The sequence below is a fragment of the Thermobia domestica genome, chromosome 1, assembly GCF_964235325.1.
Source record: "Thermobia domestica chromosome 1, izTheDome1.hap1.1, whole genome shotgun sequence".
NCBI lineage: Eukaryota > Metazoa > Arthropoda > Insecta > Zygentoma > Lepismatidae > Thermobia > Thermobia domestica.
This window is the reverse complement of record NC_137454.1, coordinates 374,278,657-374,289,405: the sequence shown is the minus strand read 5'-3', so window position 1 is coordinate 374,289,405 and position 10,749 is coordinate 374,278,657. Positions and strand designations below refer to the sequence as shown.

At 35.4% G+C, this 10,749-nt stretch overlaps 1 protein-coding gene across 1 annotated transcript in view; it reads right to left on the bottom strand.

Moving 5' to 3' along the window:
- Nucleotides 1-6,199: 6,199 nt before the first annotated feature.
- The window catches only part of LOC145664435 (uncharacterized), an 89,358-nt gene continuing 84,808 nt past the window's right edge, over nucleotides 6,200-10,749 (bottom strand). The window contains exon 13 of the mRNA XM_081731121.1: nucleotides 6,200-7,656. The gene's annotated coding sequence lies outside the window, so the exon portion shown is untranslated. The remainder of the gene's footprint in view (nucleotides 7,657-10,749) is intronic.

The following is a 10,749-nucleotide window of genomic DNA, read 5'->3' as shown; positions in this document are numbered from 1 at the left end:
GTTTACTCATCAAAATGCCTTTATATACGAGGGTGGTTCAATAATTATTCTCTCTGACCTATAGGCAGTATTATTTTTCCAAAAAGTCTCCTTTCATAGCAATGCACTTCTTCCATCTAAGATGTAAATCCACTATGCCAGCTTCAAAGAAAGTCTCTGGCTGAGCCGTAAGCCATTCCTCCACAGCTTCAATAACAGCTGCATTTGAGTGAAACTTCTTTTCCTTGAGGTGCTCCTTCAACTTTAGCAACAAATGAGTCACTAAGGGCGAGGTCGGGCGAGTAGGGAGGATGTTCCAACACATCAAAACCAGCAGCATGGATTGAGGCACCAGTAAGATGGCTTTTGTGGGCCGGAGCATCATCTTGGTGGAACCACTGTTCGCTGCAACATCCCGCGCAGTTTTTCCTTGATTGCTTCGCGTAACTTGGGGATTACGTCTGCATAATTGGTCCCGTGATAGTGTGTCCAACCTCCAGGTAGTCAGTAAGGAGCACATCCTTCGCATCCCCAAAAAGTTGTGGCCATAACCTTGCGTGCTGGTGCTTGCACCTTCAACTTGCGTGGGGGAGGCGAACTGCAGTGCCGCCACTCCATGTTCTGTAGTTTGGACTCGGGATGATGGTTGTGGAGCCACGTCCCATAAACTGTCAGAAATCTATCACAGAACTGTTTTAGGTCTGCCCCCATTACCTCCTAACCAGCCCTTGAGCATCGAACTCTGTCTTTCTTATGTTCACGAGATAACATTTTGGGTACCATCGCTCCCACCTTTCTGAATCCCAAGTGTTCATGCACAATGGTTTCCACTGAGCCTACAGAGATCTGCATGATGTTTGCTAACTGTTGCACTGTGATTCGTCTGCTATAATCGTATCATGCACAGCATCAGTGTTTTCTGGGGTGCATGCTGTTGTTGGAGGACCAGCACCAGGGGCCTGTTGACAGCTTTCCCTGCCACAACGGAAGTCGCGGCACCAGTTCCTTACCACCTGGTAGGAAGGAGCCCCAACACACTGATCATGTCCTCATGAATCTCCTTTGGGCTTAACCCCTTTTTCTGGAGGTACTTGATGACAGTTCGTTGTTCGGTTTTCTCCATTTTTCAAGCTAGGTGCTATCTCTCACACCTGAAATGACAAAAAAGAATATAGCAGCTATGGTTCTGAAGTTTAGCATATAGGCATCTAAGACATTAGGCTGCAATATCCCCCATCAGACATCCCAGCTCAAGTATTTTAAATATGCCGGGGACAATAATTATTGAACCTCCTTCGTACTTGTTCTTTTCGTGTATAATCTGCCCAAGAGACAAACATCTCAAGAACTATTTGATGGATCTCAATCAATTTTGACCAGGATATAGAGGCTTAAAAGTTGAGAATCGAGTTGATATTCAAACCGGAAGTGATAGAAATCAACCATTTCCTGTTTTTAACGTTGATTCATTGGTAGAAATCTAAACATTTCTTGTTTCTAACGATAACTGTGAAGCAATTTCCTATTATCGATTAAGAGTCCGAAGAATATGTGTTCATTTCCATCCTTTTAACTCTCTACGAAAACCTGAAGTTGAATCTACCAAACTTCAGATTTCAATATTGATCTACACAGAGTAAAAACGATAACAGATAGCAAGAAGTGGTTTTGAACGATTTAATGTTCTAAGAAGAGTACCAACATCTTAAGGGGGCAGACTACTAAATATTTTTCAAATGCTAACAGTTTTTCTTTTGCCTGTTTTTCGTAAGTGAAAAGAGATAATGAAAGGTAACTTACCACAATAATAGATGTTATTCTACACCTGAAAATACGAATCGGAAGAATAATCAGTGTGGCCAAAATTTGAATTACCCAAAAATCTTGGTTAAGTCATTAGAAACTAGAAAAATAAACTCAACGGTAATTGATGACTTATCATGATATCTGTGTTACTTGTTAACTTACTTATTAAATAATAATTGTATTTATTTTGTAATAACTTACATAAGTCTTTATAAAATAAATACAAATAATATTTAAAAAGTAGTTAACAAGGAACACAGATGATATGATAAGTCATCAATTACCGTTGAGTTTATTTTTCTAGTCTCTGACTTAACCAAGATTTTTGGGTAATTCAAATTTTGGCCACACTGTTATTTCTATGGATGGCAACACTGATTATTCTTCCGATTCGTATTTTCAGCTGTAGAATAACATTATCTATTATTGTGGTAAGTTACCTTTCATTATCTCTTTTCACTTACGAAAAACAGGCAAAAGAAAAATTGTTAGCTTTTGAAAAATATTTACTATCCATTTCATAAAGATAGGCCCCTGACTTGGCGGTGCTGCCGTGACGTCCAGTCAAAACTTATATTACATTGTCGTACCTCGTTGGAATTGTTGGAATGTTGTCTTTTCAATACTTAAGACCTACAAATTTTCTTTGTACTGTGTAGTGAGAAAAAAATAGAAATTGATGAAAAAGTGTGTATTTTTTCGTACTTTTTTGGTAAATCAATGTTTATAGGACTCTATCTCAGAAAGGAGATAATATGAAATAATTTCCTGTGCACGATATGTAGATGCATATATTACCTGTAAGTTCTGAAAATTTCATTACTCAACACGTAGCAATTTTCTTGTTATTCAGTAAAAAGTGAGACATCATTATCTCTGAATTGCTGCGGTGTATTTACAATCTGAAAAAACTTTTAGAAAGATCTTAAAGTAGCTTTTTCAACCAAACTGTTTTGACTTGTTTTAAAAGATAAACAATCACAAATATGACATTATGATTTTCTCAGCTTTGCACCCTTTCCCATCGCAGTTTATTCGGAGTGCTACGTTGCCATTTTCCTGGCGCTATACACTCTCAGCCGGACGGGTTTTTAAACTTGTCATGCACACTGTCCGGCACTTTTTAGATATTTTTAAAATTTTATGTCCACAAATTTTGAACCAATTTCTTAGAAATTAACAGGATATACAGTAAATGTGCCAAGTGTTCAAAATTAGAAAAGCAAACTCTTATTTTGTTTGGATTTGCATGTGATGGTCCTCGAAAATTTGTTGCTTTTTGTCAGTTTTTCACTTACTGCACGCAGTACAAAATACACTTGCACAGAAACAAATGCAAGCACAAACTTTATTATACGACACAACCTTAGTTGATAAGTAATATTGAGTTTAACTGTACAGAAAATCTGTTTTCAGATCTAGGAGTCCCAGTACGTCTCTTTAGTGTTGTACATTTCGAAGCACTTTCCCACGCAAAGTCCAACTTTATATATCAGACAATAAACCAGGGATGCAAATAAGCAACAAAAGTTTACTCGCCCAAGAAAAAAGTTACTAGCCCACATCACATAATAAAAATAATTTACTTAACTTCCATATGATATTAAATACTCGCCCGTACCGATGAACCACACGCCCCGGGCGAGTGGTTATTTGCATTCCTGCAATAAACGCTAATATTTATTAAAAACTTCCTTTCACCTTGCTGATGCTACGTACTTGTAGTTTGGATTCCACGTTTATCAATAGGTCCACGCCTCATATAGCCTCACTGCTGAACAGGACGTTCAATTCAAAATCAACTTTTTTTTTTCTATAAAACTTCATCGGTAAAAACAGCTGAAACACTTTATATGCGGAATACTCTGTAGATAGCCCAGCATTTTGATCAATTCCCGGGATACCACTAAACAGGGGTTTTGCGTTTACTTGAATTTTATCGCTCCAAGCTACATCAGAATCTGTCTTTGAATAGGAACGACACGTTTTTTTCTCTTTCCCGGCGCAGCCTCAGGTTCACTTGAAACCGAGTTACTACCTTGTTCACTCCCGAATACCCACTGAGCGCAGAATAATCAATGTCATTACTAACTCATAACCGTCTGAGTCGGAGTCATTCATCAGTTCTGCAATTCCATTATCGCTAAAAATTTTGCTTCTTATTTTTGTAATACCGCCGCTCGTAAAGGAATATCCATATATATATGCGTGTGTAAGTTTTTGACGCCTACGAACCGAAGGGAAGTGTTGAAGACGTAATCAGTGCGACGTGATTAGACGCAAATACAGCCCTCGTCAGCTACTCATTGCATTGTTTTCTTTCGTTGAAAGAAAGCAAAGGACCCATTCTGTGTTACTGTACATTCGGCAGGGGAATTCATCGCAGAACTTGGGTGAACACGTGATTTCCAAGACTACATTTCTTTTTAACCTTTAACATGTTCCTAAGCTGGAAAGTGTATACTGATAGATCTTGAGGTAGAAATAGAGCCATTGTTAATAAGTGTTCAGGAAGATAGCAGGAGCAGCGATGAGTCAACAACCCATCACGGAAGTGAATGAAGTAAATAGATTAAGAGATGAGTTTTTGAATGTTTTACTTCAACGTTTTATTTTGATTACATTGAGATGTGTAATGCATTATTATTATTATTTTTATGATGTGAAAGATTATAATAAATACTTTTTCCTATTACATTCTTTATGAAGTAGGCTTCGCGCTACAGGCTTCCTGAACGCGACAACACTGTACGACAGCGGTGCCGCACTTCCACTTACTGTATGCTGTATCTTCATATACGCGCGGGGAATTTAAAGGTTGGGCTGCAACATGGCTCACCGCTTAACGCAGAGAATATGTTGAAGTAAAAAATTAAAAAAAATAAAATAAATAAATACTCTACCAACTAAACCTTTTTTGTTAATAGATTCAAATATTTGGAACACTAGACTTCCGAATTTTCGAACAGTGTTTTGTACGTTTCTCTACCTACCATGGTAAAGGAGATCAGAGCGTCGTACATTTGTTTTAATTACACAAAAAGTATCAAGTGATGAAAATTGAATTTTTCACAACTTACAGTTAATGGATACATCTACATATTGTACACAGGAAATTATTTCACGTGATCTCTTTTCTGAGATATAGTCCTATAAACATTGATCTACCAAAAAAGTACGCAAAAATACGCACTTTTTCATTAATTTTTATTTTTTTCTCACTACATAGTACAAAGAAAATTTTTATGTCTTAAGTATTGAAAAGACAACATTCCAGCAATTCCAACGAGGTACGACAATGGAATATAAGTTTTGACTGAACGTCACGGCAGCACCACGAAGTCAGGGGCCTATCTTTATGAAATGGATAGTAGTAGTCTGCCCCCTTAAACTGAAAGTGACAAAAATTAACCACTTCCTGTTTTAACATTGATCGCTATAAAGTAAACACGGTATTAGAAAGCAAGAAGCGGTTTTCTGTGATCAAAAAGCGTCTCAAGAATATACTCCATCTTTTAATATAATATACTTAAGCCGAAAGTGGTCGAAATCGGCTACCACCTCCAGTTTCAATAATATTAAGAAAATATCACACTATAGAAAACACTTCACTTGTGTACACGCGACTGCTACTTGTTTTAAACAAACTGCTGTTGGAATGCTCCAGCAATAGTTCCACGCGTCAACTGGATCGGGAGAAAAAGAAATCACAATCTAGTAAGTAGCAAAAACTGAATTGATTGCTGTTTTTTCCCAACGATGGATCGGTCGTCATTGTGAGGATGATGTGGCTCTTCTACAGTGCCCCCAGGAAATGATAGTGTTTATGTGCCACCACTACCTGTCGCCTGCCTAAATTGCGACGGAGGATTGTTGCAGCAGAGGAGTCCGTTACACCCGACATGCTAGCTTCAGTGTGGAATTTATATGAAGAGACTAGCTCAGTGTGACTTCCGTATATTCTTCCCTGTGAACGATCGATGTCTATTGCAGAATGGCGTTCAATAGATATCCGCCCTGCTGGAAAACATTCAGGAGGGAAAAACTTTTCAGCATGGCCCATTAATAATAATAAACATTACAGACGGTAGCACTTTTATGAGCTTAGTAAGAATGCTCTTACTTTCATACTCTGGAGAGGACATTCTTTTATTTGTATTTTAAAGAATGTCTTGATATTTATACAACGAATCAAACAACAAAGCTTGTTATTGCATTCCCAGCATTTTATAGGAATATGTAACGTTCGTTTATTTATTTTACACAGTGCTTTGTAACGAAAGTATAAATTATATATATATATATTGCAAAGAAAATTTGTGACGAGAGGGGAAAATATTTCTCATGCCCCCCTTCATTCAACCCTTGGTTTGGTGGTACATTACAGGTTAATCGAACAAAGAATAGAAAAAAATAATATCTGAATTCAATGTATTTTACACAAAACATGTACAATTCTTTCCCCTAACAGGTTAAAATCCATTGTTCTGGATAGAAAAATTTTGTCATTCATCGATCACAAATCATTCTTCGTCAAAATGTACACGCAAAATACACAGCTGTATAATAAATTTCATTACTTACCTGTGTGTTCACCGGAAGGCTTGTGTCAACTAATAGTGGTGATTGTCATAGTTCAGAGAAATTGACTTTGCTGGGAAGGTTAATTTATTATTATGACACGATGTTTCGCTTCTTTCGCACATATCAGCTTCAAATCTGTTATCCCGTATTTTATCTCAATTTCCCTTCTGTAAATGTTTTGCATTTCACATTACAACTTTTAATTGCAATTTCATGTCGTTTCTCACAGAAATTTTAACTGGCCCAATTTCTAATAGATCCAATTAAATTCTGAGAAACAATTGCTTCAGAACCCCTTTATTTTTTGCTTAAAAGAAAAACAACAAGATTCCAACATTTTAAAGTTAGAAGACTTATTTCAGCATAATTTTGATGATCTAATTACATATCATTAGTACTGCATTATATATATATATATATATATATATATATATATATATATATATATATATATATATATATATATATATATATATATATAGTATGTGTCTGTGTGTACTGCGAAAATTGCCGAAAAAATTAAAAACGAAATTACGTGAAACCCACACGAGCTAATAAATTCTTTTGGTACAATTTAGAAGTATATAATTAATATCCTTACCGAGAAAAAAGAAAACTACTACTTAATTAAACGCCTGAATTTATATTTGAGGCCGATAAATGCGATAGATGATTCGTAATGGTTCGTCAAATAGTAAAGCATCTATATATTAATAGTCAAAATAACACACATATCTCACACTACAACAATCACCACGAATTATTGCAAAAAATTACTATTATTAACTAAATATATAAATCGAAAGCAGGAACATGAAGTTAATAATCGGTTTCTACACAAATGAAGACTGCAATTAAAACTCAAAACAAATTATGTGGAGATTTGTTTTTTTTTTTTTTTTTTTTTTTTAAAGAACACGATTCCTGCAATAGTACATCACTTTTTTTAAATTCATTATGCTCCTAGCCTGCATTTTTCTTTTCACGTTGTAAACAGCAAATAATCTGAAGAATATGTCAGAAGGACAAGCATATAAAAAGAGCACTACAAAATCAACACAAAAGTAGTACAGTTCCGTTTACGTCACTTCAAATCACAGTTTTTCAAATTTCACTGTTAAGTCTATTTCCATATGATCACAATTGCCCCTCTTACTTCACAGAACACCAATGTGGACAGAATGCTTGCACATTCTCCGCTGGTGTTAACGATTCCTGAGTAACAAGCCACACGAACTTGGCAGATTACAATTTTTGCTGTTACAGTTGATTTTCCTCGTTGATTATCTGCAATGGATAAGAAAACCATTTCATAAATCATTTCGATCATTAACGCTGCCTCAAAATATATAACTACGTCTATATTTTAACCTGACACTGAAGTATTATTATATATAACTAGGAAAATTACACAGAACAAATACTTTATTTTTTGAAAGATCTCAGAACAAGTAAGTCGGTTGATACATAAGCTTGTAACGTAAGACGAAAGAAAAGCACTATACAGAACTTTATGCTGTATGATCCTACTTTTTCTTTGAACAAAATAATAGAGTCATAAAGACACATATATTGCCACTTTTTACTGAAAATACTCCATTTTTCACAACTATGACATGTTTCAAGTTTTATGCTTTTAATATAGGCCTGAAACATATTACGAAGTTACATTCTTGAGTGCGAAAATGTGATTTGCCAGCAATCAATTTAAAAAAAAAAAAAAAAAAAAAAAAAGCCTTTCCATAAAAACTAGATAATTTCTTTCGATAATTATAACAGATAATTTGCAGCTGTAACAATCAAAGATGTAAAAGAGAAGGAAAATCTGATTTAGAAAGGTCGAATAGGATAATATGTAGTAATAGTTATAAGATAGCCGTTTCTTTGTTAGCAGTGTATTACTTTTAACTCATTTTGCCATATAAATATATTTCTACAAATTAAAGTATTACATTCTTTATAACTAATTTTACTCTCTTTTCACCCTTGCACCCACTACAGTTACCTGTCGAAATCACTGAAAGAACTTAAGCCTTTATATATACACAGGGTGTTATAAAAATTTGTAATATTTTGGGAATATATTCTTCATATCAATAATAATAATAATAATAACAGAAGTTCATATGGACCTGTGTTCGGAAGTGCATAGTTTCTTACTTATAGGGTGCCGAAAACATGAACAAACGAACCTTAAAGGTCAATAGTTCCACTACTATAGGACCGATCATAGTTGGGTCAAGACATCACTGAGGAATTAGTATGTGAATTATCCAAATATCCATCTTTCAGAACCTCCGGTACTTGTGCAATCATTTTTAAAGAGGCTGTTACGGAGTACTTGATCACTTTCCACCTACCTCTCTAAAAATTGGTGGAGCATTCTTAAACATAGATAGTTGGATAGTTCACATACCAATTCCTCAATGATATCTTGACCCGACTAACGATAGGTCCCACAGTAGTGGAGCTATGAACTTCTGAAGTTCACTTGTTTCACATTTTCGGCACGCTATAACTCCAAAACTATCCACTTTTGAGCACTGGTCCATATGAACTTTTTTTTTTATTTTGATGTGAGGAATCTGTCCCCAAATTATTGTGACACATTTCTGTAACACCCTGTATATACGAGGGCAATCCCCCCCCCAAAAAAAAAGGTCTCCTACATTTTTAGATATACAAAGAATCGTTTATTTTCTATAATTGCTACATCACTTTAAAGGTTGAAGAAAGCTTTATTTTTCTACATAATCGCCATTTCGGTCGATGCATTTTTGTAGACGCTGTGGCAGTTTTACAATGTTCATGTCATACCAGCTTGCCGCCATGCCCTTGCACACACACATACCTTCCGATATTGCAACTTTTCCGTTAAAATCCTGTGGATGGTGCTTGTGGAAACCTCAGGAACCAAAATGCAGAGAGCATCCAGAGTGTTCCTCCGATCTTTACGCATGAGTTCCTCAACTTTCGCGATTGTCTCGTCGGCAATTGATGGGCCTCCCGCCCCTTTCCTCGTCTCGGATTTCAGTACGACCGGCTGTAAACTCTCTACACCACTTGCGAACATTTTTGACATCCATGCACGACTGTCCATACACTTCCGTCAATTGGCGACGAATTTCAACCGGGTTTAACACCTTTTGCGTTCAAAAATCGAATAACTGCGCGAACTTCGCACTTGGCGGTAACGTTCATCGGGAGCTGCATTTCGAATGGCTGCCAAGCCAAGACTGAGCATCCGAGCGAAGCGCCTGCGTGCTTATGTGGTAGCGGAGAAGGCACCACCCACAACAGTGTTGTCAACAACCGTATTAAAAGTTTCTGAGGAGACTTTTTTTGGGATTGCCCTCGTATATGATACGATTTTATTTAAACACGAATGATAAACAACTTGTTAAAAGGATGAGCGGTTAGATTTTTAAAAAAAACTGTACTGTAGGGTTAAAAAATACTGTACACCTTCATTACATAGGATCATGGCAGACAAAAGCATATACGTTTCGTATCTTTGACGCACTTCTTACAAGCTTATATAACAAAATATGGCACATATGGACGCGAGTACACAGTGTTTACAAGGAAAATGCTTTATTTTTTTTAAAAAAACAAACAACTATAAAGTTAATAAACGAAAGGAATATCCTATTATAGATTTTTAAAAATGTGAAATATTGTACTTCCTTATGTAAATAGCAGAGACTGGCAATGCATTATATTTAGGACAACTAATAAATAAATATTCATTAGATTTAGTTATATTACTGTTTCGACTATATCGAGAAGCTCAGAATTCTTTACTAATGAATACGAAACAACATCTGTTAATTAATTATATCTATATGCGTCCACGTAAAATTAAAGTTTGTAAGTCGTAGAAGACAATATTCTTCATATAAATACAACTTTAGTTTACACATCGTAATATCTTGCTGGAATATTCTGTAAATTTATTGAAACCATGCCATTTTATTTTTATACACAAAAATATATTACTACAAATAGTATTTTTACATTACTGTGTAATACCTAGTATATTTTCAATAAAAATATAAATTAAAAATAAAACGAAAATGACCAGTTTTTTCGAATGATATGGTTATATGTTACAAAAATGCATAAACGGGATTTATTTAAATAAGTAATACACTTACACAAAAAGGGGTGATACTAAGTAATGGTAAGCGCATTCAGGAGATCATTTTCAATTGTAATTAGCAAGGATTATTTCAATAACCTTTTACCTAGTTTGATTTTACATCACGTGTATGTTGTTTGAACTTGGTTTGGAAAATCAACTGAAACGTTTTAACACACCGTGGTTATGATCCGCAAGTTAAAAAAGACAAGTGAATGAATGATTATGAAACAGAGGAA